The following is a 19223-nucleotide window of genomic DNA, read 5'->3' on the forward strand; positions in this document are numbered from 1 at the left end:
GTTGGGAGGCCTGAAAAAGCAGGTTAGGGACAGATCATCATGGAGAAGATCTATCGATGTGGTTGCTAGGAGTCAACAACCATTTGATGGCACATCATCAGGTTAATAAATCTGGGGTTGGTGTTGTGTCTGAGAGCATAAACCTGCGTTTGGTCCTTGTTAAAGATGTGAGTGATGGTAACAGTAGGAAGCGGTTGATGCTCCAACACACTGCAGCAACAAGGCTGATCTGTGGGTAGAGGCACACTGGGGGGCAGTCACAGCTCAGATTTGCCCAATCTGTTTCTGAAAATGTTGGGCAACCAGTGGTACCTCCTCTTGAGTTTTCCCTGTTTCACTCTTTGCTTCTTGGGAATGAACTTTGGTTGGTTTTGCTGGTGCAAAATATTTGATACCAGCTAGTATTGCTCTTAAGTTTATAAGTGATCTACTGCCTGATTAATTGATGCTCTTTAATTAATCAGGGTGCTTTAATCACCTTAGGGGAGATATAACTACCCTAATTTTAATGTTTGTCATTATTGACAACTCTTCAACTCCCAGCTGCCATACAAGAGATCCTTGAAATCAATGGGACTGTAGTCATCCCATTCCATTCATTTCAGTTGCTCCACTCCAATGTTTTCAACCTTGGCAAGTTTAAGACGTGTGGACTTCAACTCCCAGAATTCTCCAGCCAGCTGGAGCACACTGGAGAATTCTGGGAGTTGAAGTCCACACATCTTAAACTTGCCAAGGTTGAAAAACACTACTCAACTCTGAGATTGGGTTTGCATAATGTTCCACATCAGTTTGTTTTAACCCTAGCTTTTTTTTTTTTTAACAAACTGCACAAGCTGAGTGTTGCACAGAGCCGTAAGCTACAAACTCTGGTTTGCAAACCACAGCGACTGGGTTAACAAATCACACTGCAGCTTTAAGCAATGTTTCAATCCAGTAATTACAGTAATAACATGCTCTGTTGCTTTTGCTCCAGAAATGTTATTCAGTTTTCCAACCCGTTTCTTGTGAAACAGAAAAAGAGAGAAGCTGTTTTAGATTGGGTTAATGCATTATGCTTAGCCATAATGTGGTTTGTTTGTGAGACAGCTTGTTGTAAATCATGATTTATAGATAAATATGGGTTCATGGCAAACTGAGATGTATTCAGCTAAGCTTGGTTAAGCAGCCCAGGGATTAGCACAAAGTGTGAACAAGGTCACAGAAAGGACAGCTTTAGAGAGCTGCTTTGCGGTCTGCCATCTCTCTGTTCCCTGGCATTCTCATGCATACCTGTCTGGGGACAGAAGAGAGATGCTATCTAGGTGAATCTTTGTTTTCTCCAAGATCTGTTCTTGCCGCTGTTCTTTTTTGAGGTCTATGCAGGCAAGCTACAAAGTCATGTTCTCACTGGTTGATTAGATTCGTATCTTGCCTATTTTGTAAAACTGAAAGCAGCAGACATAATGCTCCTTCCGCTTATTTTCCCCACAACCACAACTCTGTGAGGTGGGTTGGGCTGGCCCAAACTCACCCAGCTGTGTCTCATGCCCAAGGGAAGCCTAGAACTCATGGCCTCCCAGTTTCTAGCCCAGCACCTTTACTGCTGCTCTGCCTGGAAGGACTCCAGCAAGACCACCCGAGCTGGCCAACACACAGTCAAAGGAGCATTTCCAAGAGGGGGATTCCTCTGCAAAATCCCTGAAACGTAAGACTTGTGGTTGGAGGACCTTCCGGTGGAAGGCACAATTGGCTGATTTTGAAAGAACCTGAACTCACACTCCACACTGAGCCATCATGAGATTTGATTGATTTGACTTAGTGTGTTGTGTAAATTCACCCATTGGCTTTGTAAACCATGATATGTCTTCACCGTATGGGTTAACAAGCAGACCCAAGTTGGCAGCTGCATTCATGGAGCAAGCTGAGTTTGATTAATGTTGGGATAGCCTTTTAGTGACTCCAGGTATTGTATGTTAAGTTAGTTCAGCATATTATAAGAACCCAGTAAACAGATTAATTAAGTAGCTGGGTTAAGCATGTTGGGTGAATCACCCTTGTATCTTACCAATGCTATTAAGATCTGTGCTTGAAACCAAGCCTGACCTTGGTCCACCTAGCTGAGTGTGGTCTCTCCAGTTGTGCAATCAGGGGTAGAATCTAGAGACGAGACACTTCCATTCCTACTGGGGGTGGTGGAAAAACCTGGCTGTGGCTGCTACGAATCCTAGTTTGATGACAGCTGGTAAGTCTCAATTTCTCCTATTTCAGTAGATCACAGAATCCCTGCATATTTTATGTAACAGTCTGATCCCTAAAGCTGGGGGGATTTAGACTGGAAAGGGCAAACTCCTCTTCTATTCCCAGGTGTTTAAGGAGTGTAGCGTAGTGACTGAGTAGCAGTAAAACGTGTGTATCCTCCGAATGACTCGGTTAATTGTATTACAGGTGAGAAAGACGCAGCCTGCTTGGCTCTGAAAGCAGTTAGGTTGAGGGCCTGAACAGTTTCATCTGAAGCCAACCCTTGCCCCGATTAACCAACAAAGACCTATTACGGCACCCTCTACCCCCACATGAATTTTAAATTGTAGGGTTCGATCTTTGGAGAGCACACTGTACTAACGCTGCCCTTTAGCACATGCAGATCCTCTGAAAAAGTTAGCAACCAGCGCTCTGCGTTGGCGCGAAGAGTCCAAATGACCGCTCCGTCCCGCAAGCGCTGCGCGAAACGCCTCGATCCCGCCGGTTCGCGAAGCATTGCTTTTTCGTCCCGCATCCCTCCCTCGGACCAGCAGTTTGGCTCTGTCTGCGCCCACCCAACCCAGACACCCCGCACCTCCGACCCCCGCTTGGCCATTCCCTCCGCCGTAGGGCGCTCCCCCAACCCCGGCCTCTAGAGAGCGACAGAGGGCCGCTGCAGATTGGCACGGCGGTCAGTTTCGCCCAACCGGTCAGGAAAGGGTGTGGCGGGGGGGGAATCTGTTTCTCACCCTTCGACCCCCAAGTAATTAGCAACCTCTCCATTCCTCTCGTAGCTGAGCTTCAGAAGAGCTGTTTGGCCCTTGCCTGCTCCCTGTTTAGCTTTGCACATTGCAACTCTCCTATTGCCAGAGAATTCCTACATTGTAGAGGGGCAATAGGAACTACCATTGTTGTTATGCTTAGGTATGGAAATGCTATCGTTAATGCTATTGCTTATCAGATGCAATGTTTTGTTAAGTCATTTTTGCTAAATTAATTCAGAAATCAATCCAAATCCACTCAGAGTTCTCAATCCAGGCATAAATGATCAAGCTCAAATGATCAAGCTCAAATGATCCTACTTTGGACCCATTATGTGAAGACCCAGCTCTCTGGGGAAGGCTGTGATCCTAGGAGAAGTGGAAGCGAAGAGCGGAAGAGGATGACCAGCAGCAAGATGGATGGACTGAGTTTCAGAGGTGATGGGTGCACCATTGGAAGACCTGAAGAACCTGGTTAGGGACAGATTGTCATGGACAAAAATCTATCTCTGTGGTCGCTAAGAGACTTCATGGCATATCATCAGCAATAACAGCTAACTACAATGCATGAAAGGCTATTGTGGCGTTCTTCCTCCTGCGAGCATGCCCATTAGCGTAGCTGATTCCTAGGGCCTGCATTTTTACAACATGCTTACAAAATTAACTCATTTTCTGGGATTACACCATACATTAAACTCTAAAGGAGCCACCTAGGTTGGATTTGCACAATATGCTACGCTAATGTACAAAGCAAGCTAGTTGGGAGAATGCAGCTTTGAGAACCCTCAAATGGGTCTAGTGGAAGCATCTGAAGGCAGCCGGTAGATTTCACTCTTTCATTTCCACCCCTTTTCCAAGCCTAATGAGATTCAGGCAGGGAGTCAAAGAAAGTTGTGGTAAATCAGTTCACTTGTTCTCAAGCTAGGCCATAAAACCATAAATCAGTCCGTAGTCTTTTATCAACATTACAACAGGGCTAGACAAAAGCTGCGTTCTGGATTTCAGGAAGCAGTCCAAGATCAGGATTACAAGGGGTAGGAAAAGTCTCCCTGCACGGCTGTAGGCTGCTGCGATTTGGGAGACGTCTGTGCTGCAGGGCCTTGCACAATCAACACAACCCTCTGGAGAGAGTGGTATGGTGTGAACACAGGGTGCAAAAACAGGCAATAGCTGATCATGCAATAGCTGCAAATGCTTTCTCAAGGCTATAAGGCAGTGTTTCTCAACCTCAGCAACTTTAAGATGTCTGGACTTCAACTCCCAGAATTCCCCAGCCAGCCTTGCTGGCTGGGGAATTCTGGGAGTTGAAGTCCAGACATCTTAAAGCTGCTGAGGTTGAGAAACACTGCACTGGTATATCACTATATCACACAAAGTTCATAAATAATGGTTGGAAGGGGTGGTTGCTTGCGAGAACCTCTGCCCCACGTGCAGCTAAATCTCTGTAGCCCTGAGGTTTTTCAGGCTCTGATTCTGCGGAGCTTCAGCTCCCATCATCAGTTCCCTGCTAAGCCACCAGTAGTTTAGGACCAAAAGATCTCAGCTGTACATTTCACAGTGACCACCAGGGGGCAGCAAAGAGGAATAGAAAACAGGAATCTTTGGCCATCTAGTGGTATCTAGTGGTACACCTGGATTTTTGCAGGCTTTAGCTCTATCCATGTACTCCCACCTAGCCTGCTTGATGGCAGAATAAATGCATTGCAGTTATCAGGGAGACATGGTTGGCAGGAAATCCACAGCTACAGTCATCCTCCCATTTCTGGGAATGTGAGAAATGGCACCCTTCCCCCCCAAGTGAAATAGCCCCTAGCTCAGTGTTTCTCAACCTCAGCAAATTTAAAAGGTGGGGACTTCAACTCCCAGAATTCCCCAGCCAGCATGCTGGCTGGGGAATTCTGGGAGTTGAAGTCCCCACCTCTTAAAGCTGCTGAGGCTGAGAACCCCAGCCCTAGCTAAATGCAAACATTTCAAAAACAGCTGAAAGATTGCTGAGGATCAAAATAAGGGTGAATCACTCTTTCCCCACAATGTATGGCTTAGTTGTGGGTCCAAACATTGGAGACACGCTAACTCTAACATTTCTGGTGAACAAAGTAATGAGGGACAGTAGGGGCCTTCAGTATTTATCCTGGAACATTTTGCATTTTATCCTGCATTTTATCCTGCGATCCTGACCTGCAATATTGCAGGAAATTTGTTACCCTTTTCAGGTGCCAAGGATGCCAAGCTGCCCAAGAGATTAACAGGGCAGGACAATAATTAAACTAAATCATTCAGCTAGAGGAGATGGTTGCCTAAGAGACCTGTCTCAGCTACCTCCTGATGTTCAAAGTTAGGAAGGGAAGGAAATTGCTTAGAACAGGAGTTTTGAGTTTCTTACTGGAAAATATAGTTTGGAATAACGTCTTAGTAAGTGGTTGAAAATTTCAATTCGTTGAGTTGGCTGTTTGTGGCTCTGACTTGCCAGCTGCTCCCAACTCCCAGGAGCTAGTCTTCCTGCTTCTTGTTGCACTGCCTTCCCTCTCAGAAAGTTTCAGGTGATTTAACCATAATCACTGTCTATGCCAGAGCCAGTTTGGTCTAGTGGTTAAAGCACCAAGCCGGGAGACCAGGAGTTCTAGTCTCACCTTGGGCACAAAGCCATCTGGGTGACCTTGGGCCAGTCTCCCTCTCTCTCAGCCCTAGGAAGAGGGAGGCAAGGGCAAACCATGTCCAAATCCTTGCCAAGAAAACTGCAGGGATTTGTCCAGGCAGTTGCCAGGAGTCAAGACTGACTTGAAGGCACACACATTCATTTGAGAGCCAGTTTGGTGTAGTGGTTAAGGCACCAGACTGGAAATTGGGTGAGTTCTAGTCCTTCATTAGACGTAAAGCCAGCTGGGTGACCTTGGGCCAGTCATTCTCTCTCAGGCCTGGGAAGAAGGCAATGGCAAACCACTCCCAAAATCTTGCCAAAAAAACTGCAGGGGCTTGTCCAGGCAATCATCAGGAGCAAGACTGACTCGAAGGTGTGCACACACACACACACCCTGTCTGTGCAACAATAATACACATAAGGGTAGGACACTTTGGCCATCCAGATGTTGATAAACTACAATTCCCAGCAACCCCTTCCAGCCTGACCACTGATGAGGGATGCTGGGAGTTGTACTTTATCCATCTTCACTTCCTCCAACCCAGCAAAAACATTTCCCTGAGTGTTGGTGGGGAATGGCTCTCTGCAGCTAAGGTAGGATGGGCAGCCAGCTGAGCATATCCAGGGATCATAACAAACATGTAGAGCGGCCTGATTCTTTTATCCCATTCTGGGTTAAACTGAGGTGGGTGGGTTTTGTTTTTAACTTGCAAGAAATGAAAATAAGTCTAGCAAGAATGAAACAGAATTTATTTCTTCACCAAATAAAACAGTTGGCAGGGATTGTTCCCACTCCTCAGTTCTTCTGTTGCTCTTCTGCAGCAACAACCATTAGTTAATTAATTAATTAGTTAATTAATTGTTAGCAAGTGACCCTGGTAATCTCCAGATAATAGCATAATCCAGACTTCTTGCCACTGTCCTGTACTCTTGGCTCTGTGGTTTGGAAATCTGGTATAACCATGTTCGTGTAGATGAATGCCAGGAAAGTTTAGAGCAGTGTTTCTCAACCTTGGCCACTTGAAGACCTGTGGACTTCAACTCCCAGAATTCCCCAGCCAGCAAGGTTTAGATGAAGGAGAAAGCAAGCCAGTCCAATGAAACAGTGTCTTTGGGGGGGGGGGGGGAGGCAGTCATAATGTCTCATCAGTTTAACCAGCCATGCAAAAGTTGGAGGGAACAGTTCAAACAGTTCAAAAGATGCCGTCTCTACCTGTAAATCTGGTGACCTTGACCGCGAGGGCAATGTGGCCACCTATCCTTCTGAATTGCTTTCTGATGATTTTAGCCTTTATACATATACAGAGACCCTTTAATCAGCTCCCTTTCCTTTCACCTTTGGATTTTTAAAATGCCATCAGCCCTCTTGATCCTCCTGATTGGATGGCAAGGCAGGGTGTAAAGTAAATAAACAAAGCAGGACTGGATTAAAGCATTTTGAAGTACATGGAGTAATGCTCATCTCATCTTCCTCTCACTATTAAGGAGAGGAAGTGAAATCCCATCAGTTGTGAAATCCACTCATCTAAAATCACTTGAACATACCTTTGGTTAGTTGGTTAGGTGGAGTGGTTACTTGGAGGTCTGCAATATTGTGGCTGCAGTATTTCAGATAACCTCCAGGGGACAGATTTCTGTATCTCTTTCCTGTCCCTTAGTGGTCATTCAGGTCATTGCATCCCATGTATGGTAGGTCTATCCATAGTTGCAAAGCCAACCCACATTGCAATTCTTTAGGATGACAGGTTCTTTGTGCCTCTCTTCACTCCCCCTGGATTTCAGAAAAAGGAATTGGTGACTACTGTCTTCTAGCAGCTAGATGAACTTCTCTCAAGAGTGCTTAAGATAAAATGCCTTTAATTAACACTGGGCCTGCTCCAACACTCGCTATCAATCTTGAAGGCAGTATTTCAGGAGAAGATGTCAGCACGTATCCCATTCGATGAACTGAATGAACATCTGCTGGAATCCTGATGTACAGTATCAGAGCCATCTGCAGCTCATGGGTCCCAATTATGCAGTTTTACGTGGCCATGAGGTATCCTCCTTCATAATTCCCTCTTTGTTGGAGTCAGGAAACACATGAAAACATCTGGCCCTATTTAGTGCCTCTGTAACTCTTTTTTGTTTCCACTGCTGAATTTGTCTAGTTTTTGAGGTTTGGTTTATTGTATCTCAAGATGGTTATAAATCAACAAAATAAAAGCGGGGAGGGGGAGACAAACAATGCCCCCTGGCCACTGGGAAGTGTGAGTCCTAGACACATACTACAGTATCTTAAATTCCTAATAGCTCAGCAGGTCTCTTCCCCCCACACTTGCAACCATGTTTGGAATTAAGCTTTGGGGAAAGGTTCAATGATAAAGCATTGATCTTTCATGCCAAAAGTTCAATCCCTTTTAACTCCAGAAAGGATTGACACTCTGGAGTGCAGGTCTGGATTTTCATCTGGGCATGGGGATAAATCTCTAGAACTCAAATACGCACTTGTGTCAGGCCCAGCCCAAGAGCAACGATGAAATAGTCCAGTTGAGTACAGTTCCTTTATTTGCTTATACCTGATAGACAGAATCTTGCCAAACTCAATCTATACTACAGCAGCTAGTGGATATACCCTGTGAGGCTCTAAGGAGTGGCTATTCTGAATCTCTCTCGCTTCCCACACTCCCCCTGCAGACTATGCTGCCTCTTGCCTCCTCCCCCCTCCTTCCCGATAGCCTTGATCTCCCATATCACTCTCCTCCCCGTAGATACATTCCATCACAACTTGTGAGCTTATCAGCAGAGTATTCAAGAATGAGGTTCAGGTAAATTGCTTTAGTTGCAGATACAAACTCTTAGACCAGTGTTTCTCAAAGTGTGGTCCAAGGACCTCTGGGGGCCCCCCAAGACCCACTCAGGGTGTGCGAAATCAAAATTATTTGCCAGCCCATGTTGAAAAATAATATAGCATTAAAATCCCATCAAGCAATCGTGAGAAGCAGTAGCAGCAGCAAATGCATCAATTTTAATTTTTAGTATCGATCAATATAGCCCATACAAACAAAAGCTTTTTTTGGGATCCTCCATAATTTTTAAAAGTGGGAAGGGGTCCTAGAGAAGAAAAGTTTAAGAAACACCGTTTTAGACAATGAAGATCAGCTCCTGCATAAACTAGGAGTCTAGCCAAATTGATATGTGAGTTTCTCCCATCCTTACATGATAACAGACTTCAGGTTGTCCATTTCTCAGCCATGGATATGGCACAGTGTTTTGATAACAGCCGTATCAACCCCCCAGCTCTTTCATTCTGGCCTTGCCAATTGCAGCCCCAAGGACTGGAGCTTTGAGGGACATTGCAGGGGTAAGATGGTGCTCTCCTGAAAATAATGGGTGGGGCTAGGACCAAAGTAAAGTTGGCTTTATTTTTATTAACATGACATTCATGTTCTCCACATGGCTCTCCTTCGGTTTTATATTTAATCATTTTCTTCTATTGTCATTATTATATTGGGGGGGGGGTATTTTAAGTGGCACCCATGGCTTTGGAGAGGGGACGACATGCACCCTGGGATTTTTAGTTACCTAAATCTGAACTAGATGGACCAGGGACCAGATTTGGTATAAAGTGACCTCCTATGATCCTAATATAGCTTCTGAGTTCAGCCACGATAACATTTAGTTTGCTACCAACTCAGAGAAATAGTAAAGAGGGGGGAAGAGGGAGAGGAATGATTTCACGTGAGGCAATTGGATTTTTGCAAGATTCATTGTGCTGACTAAAAATAAACTAGAAGCTTTTAAAAACACTTTGCATAATATAAGAAAATTAATATTTAACCATCCAGAAATTTCAGAGATGAGAAAAGATGGAAGAGAAAGTCATTTGTGGAAATGTAAATTAAGATGGATAAACTCTAACACATCTTATTTCAGCCAGGGAGGGGGACATCTGGGGAGGGGGCTCATCTCTGCCTCCCATCAGGTCTGATGGATAGGAAGAGTCCTACTGATGTTTAATTTTTTTAAAAAACACAGCTCAAACTAAACAGTTCATTAAATAGTGCAAATTATATATAGTGATTAGGCATCTTCTTGATACTTTGGTGTTCAGTGATTCATAAATAAAAGCACTTTTCTGTAAATGTGTTTATTGGAAACTAATTAATGTATTAATAGGCTGAAGTCCTGTGGAAGACAAGCTCTATCTCTTTCTCGGGTCACAAAAATACAAGTTATCTTCCAAAAATCCCTGCTGCCCTTTTTATTTTGCTGTTGGTACTTCCAAAACGGAAATGGCAATGTTATTGCTGTAAGCCAACGCTTTTTAAACCTCCTCTCAGGGGTCTACAAAATCAAAATTATTTGCCAGATATTAAAGATATTTGCAAAAATTTAAAACAATGTTACTCATTACTTTTTTTCTGTTAAGAAATAAAGCGTTTTTTCATGAAAAATATGTTATTTATGTTAATATCTAATGAGTTTGTTATTTTTATGTGATTCAGTGAATAAATGTTCTATGAATGGGTCAATTTTAATTTTTAGTATGGTAAATATTGATCAATATAACCCATACAAAAAAGCTCTTTTGGGGTCCTCCATAATTTTTAAAAGTAGGAAAGGGTCCTGCAAGCAAAAAGTTTAAGAAACTCTGTTCTAAGGCATAAAAGGCTTAATTATGACTTGTTGAGTAAACTGAAGTGGGCTGGGTTCACACAGTAAGCTAATTTCATAAATCATATTCCACAATAACTGGGTTATTCAACACTGAACCCAAATGAGAGCCATATTTTGGCATATTTCCTTGAAATCTTGCAAGGCTCAAGCTAGCACAGTAAACTCCTTATCCTGAACATAAGAAACACCAGTCACTTCAAATGTATGCAGTTATTACAATGGTAATTTTTGTTAGTAAAGATTAAAAAAGAAACTTATAAGTTAAGGGCTTTTGCAAATGACTTGGTGTTGGTTTTGGAAGATCCTTTAAAGGGAATTGAAACATTAATGGGAAACCTAAAAGAATTTGGTGCATTAGCAGGTTTTAAGATCAACAAGCAGAAGACAAAGATGTTAACAAAAAACATGAAAATAGAAGATCAAATAGGTTTGATGAATAAAATGGGTTTTATGACTGAGAAGTAAAATGTCTGGGTATCACTATGACAAATATGAATTGTATGTTATTTCAAAATAACTATGTTAAGACATGGAATGAAGTTTAAAAAGATACATTAAGTTGGGAGAAACTACAATTGTCATTGCTGGGGAGAATTTCTGTGATAAAAATGAGTGTCCTGCCTAGAAGTGACGTTTTTGTTCCAGACAATACCTGTTTTGACAACTGATGCACCATTTAAACAGTAGCAGGAGGATATATCTAAATTTGTGTGACAGGGGAAAAAACCACGAGCTAAATATAAGGTATTACAGGATGCAAAGGGAAAGAGGGGGATTGAGTTTACCTGATTTGAAATTGTATTTTGCAGCTTGAAGTTTGGTTTGGATGAAAGAGTGAGTGCTGCTGAGAAATAGCAGGCTTTTGGAGTTAGAAGGGCATGACCCGCGATTTGGGTGGCATGGTTATTTGTGGTACGATAAAGTCAAGGTTAATGTGGACTTTAAAAATCGTTATGTTAGACGTGCCATATGGAGAACACAGAATAGATACAAATCCAGACTGTGCCCAAAAACACCTTTATGGCTCTCAGCATAAGAAACATTTTATAGACAAGAAATAATAGGCAAATACAAATGGCTAACTTATCGAGAGAGACTATAATTTTGTCAAGGGGAATACAAAATAAAATCAAGAGAAGAACTTGTAGCAGAGAGTTATAGTTGCCAGTGGTTTTCTTATTTACAGTTATTAGAAAGATTTAAAGTAGACAAAAGAATTTATGGTTTTGAACATTGTAAGACTGAATTGGAAATGGAATTAGGTGCAAATGATGAACATGTAATTGCTAAAACGTATAAACTTCTACTGAAATTTGAAACAGAAGAAGAAGTGAAAGAATGGGTGATAAAGTAGACTCAAATTTTTGGTAATAATATGCAGATGGAACAATTGGGAAAATATGTGGTTGAAAGGACTCAGCCTGATGCTTAGCATCACCTTAATGTCTCCTCTGGCAGCTTCATGGTCCAAGAGAGTCCTCTGGGCCTGTATTGGACATGCCTTGCGCACCTACAGCTGCCCGTTCCAGCTTTTGATAATACTGGAGGAGACTCTGCAGAAGAACAGCATGGCTGCTTCACTGATAGAAGCAATAGGGAAGTTGCTGCTTTATGAAATGGTGCCTTGCTCAGGAGGAAGGGTACCATGGAAATGATCCCCCCTGGTTTGCTACCATGGTGAGATTTTATTAGCATTTTCTTTCATATCCAGAGATGTTTGGGTTGTACTATTGCATTTTTAGCTGGAATGTTACCATTGTTTAAGCAAGATGTCCCAGGAAGAGTGGTTATGGACTCTACTTGGAGGCATCACTAGGTCTTCTAAGAAGGCTGGCTTTGGCTTCCCAGGGGCAAGGCTAGAGCAGCGTAGACGCATGGCTCTGGAGACTGCCCCCGTGGATTCCTGTCCTTCTGTTTCTTTGCCGCTAGAGAACCGTTGATTATCATCAGAAATGTATTAGCATAAACTCTGACTGTTTATCCTTGCAGCTATCTGATTTACACATAGAGATAAAAGCTGCTTTGGGAAATAAAGGAGGGGGATGTTTGGAAGAAAGTGAACACGCTACAGAGCACTGAGGGATGAGATGGGCAGAGCCAGAGAAGGATTAATTGAAACAGAGGTAGTAAATATAATTTTCAGCCAGGGCCAAAACAGTTTCTGAGGATGGCAGAAATCATCAGTGGAGGAGAATCATAAGCCGTTGCATTCTTGAAATATGTACCCGAGAAATGTTTCTTTTGATAGAGCTCTTAAACAGAACTTGAATGCTAAATGGGAAGGGGAAACCTACGGCGGGATCTATCTTTCCTGCTGTGTCTTTTTGAGTAAGATGAGGAAAGTAAAGCGGAAGAGATGGGTAGTGGTGGAAATGAACAGCGGCACAGAAAATCAATCAGCATGAATTGCCATGCTAAATGAACTGTGGGCTAGCAGCATTTCACCAGGAGAACAAGCTGCCTCAGGAAACAGCCACATTGATTTAATATTACCAAACCAGTTCAGTTGTGTCACTACTACTTTATTCAAGAGAAAAGCCTTCTCCAATCTGGTACCTTCCAGATAGGGATGTGCTAGTAAATGTTTAACAACTGGCTCTCCAAAAAAAAAAAAAAAAAAGCACAGTCAAAGGACCTGGTCTTTTGCAGCCACCTCTGCCCCGAAAGACACGCTGCCAAGCTCCTCCAATGCCTCCAGTCCTTACCGATTCTGTCGGCTCCATTGCTGCTGCTACTCTGCTAGCCAGCGAACAGCTGATTGACATGCTAGGCATTGTGGCTCAGCTCAGCTCTCAACTGGCTTACAAAATTCCAGAAATGTAATAATTGGCTCTCGTGAACCAGCTCCAGCTCCCAGATGTGTTGAGACAGATCATACTGGCAGATTTTGGAAGTTGCAGCTAGGTCAGCCCTTATAAGGTAGACCAGACTAAGAAGCAGACACTGTGTAGATCTAAAGCTACTTTTATTAGAACAGCTCTCGGAGGAGAATCTGGCAGGTCTGAATGTGCTTCCCTTCCTCCCTCTTTTATCTTCATGAGAATTCAAGGGGCAGGGCTGTCTGACGCGTTTTCTTAAACCATTTTCTTGGCTTGGGTTCAAGCCTCAATTATCTGATTGTTGCCTTGATAATGGATCTTCCCCCTGTCCTTCAAGGCCATCCTTCATACTCACTACAAGCCTTACGCATCTGGAAGTACCAGGTTGGGTCCATAAAAGGAAAAGGGTGGATGTGCTGGAACACCAGAGCTGGGTTCACACAACACCCTTAATCTGACTACTGAAAGAACTCAGATTCTGAATTTGCACATTGTGTTGAACTAACAGGCTGCCTTTACACAATACCCAAAGCCACAGGAAAGCAATCCAGGGTTAAAGCTAACCAATATTAGTGTGTAGTGTTTGCTGATTACCTTGTTAGGCAGTCATAAAACAGGCCTAGCCTGATGAGGGTTAACATTGGCTATTTATTTTTGGCCATGTGAATCATGCAGATCTAGCCTGAATAATTAATTTATGGCTCAGTGCATTGTGGGAAGTTAGAAGATCAATTAATTCTACAGCTAGGTTAAGCAGGAGTGTGAATACAGCCAAGGAAAGTTTTTGATGGAAAAGAATAAAAATGGACGCATCTAAGAAAAGTTGGTTCTGAGAGGCTGGATTTTGCCTGCTCAAGTTTTCGGAGAAGGTCCGTTGCTCAGTGAGCAAATGTCTGCTTTGACTGTGACCCTGTGTTTATTTCTTGAAAAGGATTGGGGAAAGACCCCAGTCTTGAATTCTGGAGAATCCCTGCTAGTCAGCACACAACAACCATCTCCAATTTGATGTTTCTGCAGTGTTGGACTTCCATAATCCACCAGTCCCCATGGGCAAATCTGGGGGATCAAGGTGTTGACTGAGTAAGGGATGTCCGAGAACTGTAACGTTTGAAACAATCAAGGACCAAAGGTGAGCAGGGTCATGATGCACAATGGACAAACCAAGATTTTCATTCCTCCCTACTGCCCCAAGGTGTTGAGAAGGCTTCTGTTTTTTAAACGATGCCGTAAATATTTTTAAAGCATTGTAATAGTGACCAGTATAACAATGCCACTGATTTCCGGTAAGAGTGATCCAAAGGCAGGGGCACTCTAGGGGGCATGGAAAATGGGGCTTGTGGTGCCCCCCTAGATGCACGGCTGTGTCTGAAGCACAGATACAAGCATTTTGATCCATGGTCTTTAAAAACAATTGCTTTTTGTTGTTTTCCAGAACCCGAAAACTGCAAGTTTAAAAAAATATAGCATTTTCCCCAAAGGTGATTGTAGCCAAGCCCTTATCAAATGTCCTCTCCCAATCTGTCTCTCAAGGAAATATAGCTAATATCTCAAGCTTCCTAGAAAGATATCCAAAACACCTTAACCTTGGTCTTACTAGTTGAGGATGAAGGTTTGTAATTCAAAATGTTTGGAAGACACACGTTGAGGAATGTTGAGCAAACGAAGTTGACAAGGTGAAATTTAAAGCAAGGCCACTTTGAGGTGACACCATCCATCTTCTTAATCTTTTTTTAAACTACGGTAGAAGTTTCTCCTATTCTAAAAAAAAAAGAAAAAAAAGAGGACTGTTGAGCCTGCTAAGCCTGGATGTTTGAAGGCCAGAACCAAAAGTCTTACCAAAGGCTCGATGTTCCTTCTTTCTTTTTAGAACAGGCTCTGCCTCTAATTCAGTGTTTCTCAGTCTCAGCAACTTTAAGATGCGTGACCTTCAGCTCCCAGAATTCCCTAGCCCCATGCTGGCTGGAGAATTCTGGGAGTTGAAGCCACACATCTTAAAGTTGCTGAGACTGAGAAACACTGATCTGGCTGCTGCTGGGCTAAACTCCCAGTAACCATAACCAGCATGGTCAATGATGAAGAATCCCAAGAATTCTAATTTTGTAATATCTGGTGGGGGCTTTGTCCCCCTCCCCTCCTTTGCAGCTGTGCTTTTTGCTTCAGTAGAAACTCTGATTTAAATCTAAAATCCTCACTGAGAAGAGAACAAGTTTGGAATATTTTCTTTCCCCTCTCCACACACGTCTCCACTTTTCTCATTTTCCTTTTTTCCTTCACTCTTCTTCCTGTATTAAATCAAGTAGATGTCCCTGCTGGGTGTAAGCAGACAAGAAGCAGTTTACAAGTGCTTTTGAAATATTAAGGGGAGATGAAAATTCTTGGTGTGAAATATGCTAATTCATTCGAATGGCAGGTATCCAACCTTCATTGGCTCAAGGCATTTTTCCCCCACTCTCCCAGCCTCCCTTTCTTAAAAAAAAATTCAGGGATTAATAGGTGAACTGACAGATGAGATACAAATTATTGTCTTCATTTTTATTGATTTATGGATTACTTTTCTTGTTCTGCATTGGAACGCTTATCCATAGCTGATGAGTTTATAATCAGATATCAAAGAAAGAGATTTGTATGTGTGTGTGTGTATGAGAGAGAGGGAGAGAGGCTTGAAAATTCAGTGAATTAAATCAGATATCCACAGCTGGCTGCACTTAATGGCGATGTGTGAAGTGGGTGGGGCCATATTGTGCAAGGGGGCAGGGCCATTTTCCCCCCTTTTTTCCCCAGGTTTTTTTTTAAGTGGGACAAGGCTAAATATTTTGCTTCTGCTTCTCTTCTTAAAGTCTGTTACACCTAATGTTGCTTTACATTTTTGCTTTTATGTTTTTTCCTACTTCAGAATAGTGGGAAACTTAAAGTCAGAGGCTGTAGGGCTGTTAAAAAAAAAAAAAAAAAAGGAGGGGAACTTTTTGGGCAGTATGCAGCTCTGGGGCTAGTAGTTGCTGACTAGTTTAGTACTTGCACTAAAATAGTGTAAGTACTGAATCTCTCTGAAGCAAAAGCAGCAGAAGAAAAGAAAAAGAAATACTAAGTTGATATTACACCTTTTTAATGCCTTCATTCAAGGTTTACAAACAGCATGCGAATCTTCACCAGGCAAGATGATTAAAGGTGGATGAAGATGGATAAAGGTAGATAAAGTGGATGAAAAATATATTCAAACTTTCATCAGATTATCCTCCTATTAGATGGAGTGTGGGATTTATCTGCCATCATGCAAACTGGGTTCTGTTCAGATACAAACATTTTTTTCCAACCCAGGGATTTCAGTACTCACTAATACTTAATAGCAGAACTTTTTCTTTCCAAAAATGGCCGGGAGACACACAGTTACATGCTTCTTTCTTCCTTGCAGGGAGCTACACTAGCATCAGTACTGCCAGGGGGGTCTGCAAGATACGGTCAAGGTCAACATGTCAGAATGTTACATAGATTTCTCAGAGGTATGGCTTAAACATAGACATGGCCTGGGGGAGATTTCTGACCACCTTGTCCAATGAAGCATTCTTCAGAATTTAAAAGCGTCCCCACTCTTTTGTAATACTTTGGTTGGTGCAATAGAGGAACTGGAAATGTATCTCCTCTTTCTCCTGTATGTTCTTCCAGTAGTGTTCAGTTTCTGCTGTTGGTGGCTCTGCTGTTACTCTGTTGTTGCACTGCAGTTGGGAGTCCACCTTGGATGGTTCTTTGGAGAACAGGGCATTTATCTTCTTGGCCTCTGCTTCTCTAGTACATCTCCCTAGCCTGCTAGCCGGTGCTGTGAGCCTTTGTTTAGCAGTCTCCAGGGCTTCAGATGGAGTTAGGCCCTTGATTTTGGCTTTACAGTTCCTTATCTGTGCTGCAAAACTGGAGATGACCACTAGAGGGCAGCAAGACGATTGAGAAAACTCTAAGCTTTGCTGCCATCTAATGGTCCAAGCAGTCACTGCAGAGTCAGTAATGACTGAGCGCAGATTAAAAAAAAAAAAAAATGGCCATGCAGAGGTTTGCAGCCCAGCCTTTATTTTTGACTAAATTTTAAAGGGTCCTAACCTCAAGCAAAACACATTGCTTCCCGATGTGTTTGATCAGCGGCTGAACAGGCTTCTCTCAGATCTACTCTTGTGGCTTCCTTTTCTGAGCCAAGCGTTGGACCAGTTGCCATTCAAACTCCTAGCCTTCAGCCCCTGTGGTTATCCTGGATCGGTTATCCCTATGGTTATCCTGAGTATAATCTTCGGGTTATCCTGGGGCATGAGACCGGCTTTCTTAGTATTTGCTCATCATGTCATTGTAACATGATCAAAGCTCCCTTTCTGAGAAATGCCATTGTCATTTTGCATATGTATCATCTCTGGCTGCTCTCTGAATGCAGTTCAGGTTGCCAAGGGGAAGAAGAAATGTGCAGATGGAGGAGTATCCACAGCTCTTTGCCTTCATCCTGCTTAATCAGGGCAATCTCTTGAACTTTGAGTGAATGAGCCCTTGAGGTACTTCAGTTTTTTTTCCCTTCTGGATGTCCCCCCCCCCCCTCCAAAAGCAGCCTAATGAAAATGTTCAATATCTGTGAAATGCTAACTTCGTCTTGGGTAGGATGAAAAATCAGGTGGTGGGAATAGGAATGGAATGGAGTCAGCTGGGAAAGTACACAGGCACCTGGTTGGAATAGGGAACTACAATAGTCCTTGCTATAGAGCAGTGTTTCTCAACCTTGGCAACTTTAAGATATGTGGACTTCAACTCCCAGAATTCCCCAGCCAGCGTGCTGGCTGGGGAATTCTGGGAGTTGAAGTCCACATATCTTAAAGTTGCCAAGGTTGAGAAACACTGCTATAGAGGACTTAAATCTTTGGAAATTGTTATGCATATCCAGCTTAGGGATGGGAAATCTGTTTTGACCCCAGGCAAACGCATTACATCCACAGTACAATTAGCGTGGGCATATGGTCCATGATGTGCTTATCTCACACATCTTCATTCTGACACATACACACACAGAGAGAGAGAGAGAGAGAGAGAGAGAAAGGGGACCTAAAATAAGGTCCGAATTAGAATTGAGCTGTAGTCTCTGCATTTCCCAATTATTCCCATGTAGTTCTTGACTATTTAGAAACCCTTTTAAAGATGTATACTCTGAGGGAAGATGCTTTTTCAAAGTTAGATTGAAATACATACCTTTATTTGTAATTGGAGGGGGGGAATGCATTTTTAAAATGAATGTCCCAGATTAATGCAAGACTCGAGCAGAGGAGTGAATATGTTCAAGAATGACACAAGATGGAAATAGTAGGGCCATTCCTTGTTCTTATTAACAAAAGCCCCTTAGGGACTCCAGGAACCACCAGTTTTAGAGGCATACTGATTGTTTTAACTCAATACACATTTTACTGAAATGTCAATGCACGTACATTATTTTTCTTTCTACCGTATAGTTCTGAATAATGATTGTAATAAACGTTGATCTGAAAACAATGGATCTATAGACCAATGCAGATGGTTTCTACTTGTGGATAAAAATAACATTAGACAAAATGTTATTGTTTCAATGGCCCAAATCTCATGAGATCATCAGTTCTGATGAGATTTTGGTATTCTTGCCTAAAATTTTACCCAATTTCAGGTAGGGATACCAAAATCCATGAGATTTGGGGACCTTATAAGATTTGAATAATTTTAAACCACATTTGAATATGTAAATTAATTTTACTCAATTTTGAGGTCCCATGGATGACATCTATAGAAGTCATATGTGCCATTATGCCCACAGATGCTACGTTGCTGACCAATGGCTTATGTGGTGGCCCTGAAAAGTTAGCTAGCTAGCTGATTCTTTAATGACCAGTTCATTGTCTTTCCAACATTTAGTGACAATATAATGGTCCACACAAAGAGAAAGGCTGGGAACCATTTTGAGAGACTAAGATATTCCCCTAAGATGTTCTTGGCACCAACCTCTCACCCTACCCCCAAAATAAAGTAGATCTCATCAACTTTCCTGATTTTCATGGTTTCTCTGTAATTACAGGCAAGGAACTTCATCCAGAGCAATTTATAAGGCCCTTTAATCCAAAAGATTGCTGAGATATCAATACA

Source organism: Python bivittatus, unplaced genomic scaffold (assembly GCF_059951505.1).
Source record: "Python bivittatus isolate LINGU-HERP-01145 unplaced genomic scaffold, Pbiv_v1 ctg000310_np1212, whole genome shotgun sequence".
NCBI classification, from domain to species: Eukaryota; Metazoa; Chordata; class Lepidosauria; order Squamata; family Pythonidae; genus Python; species Python bivittatus.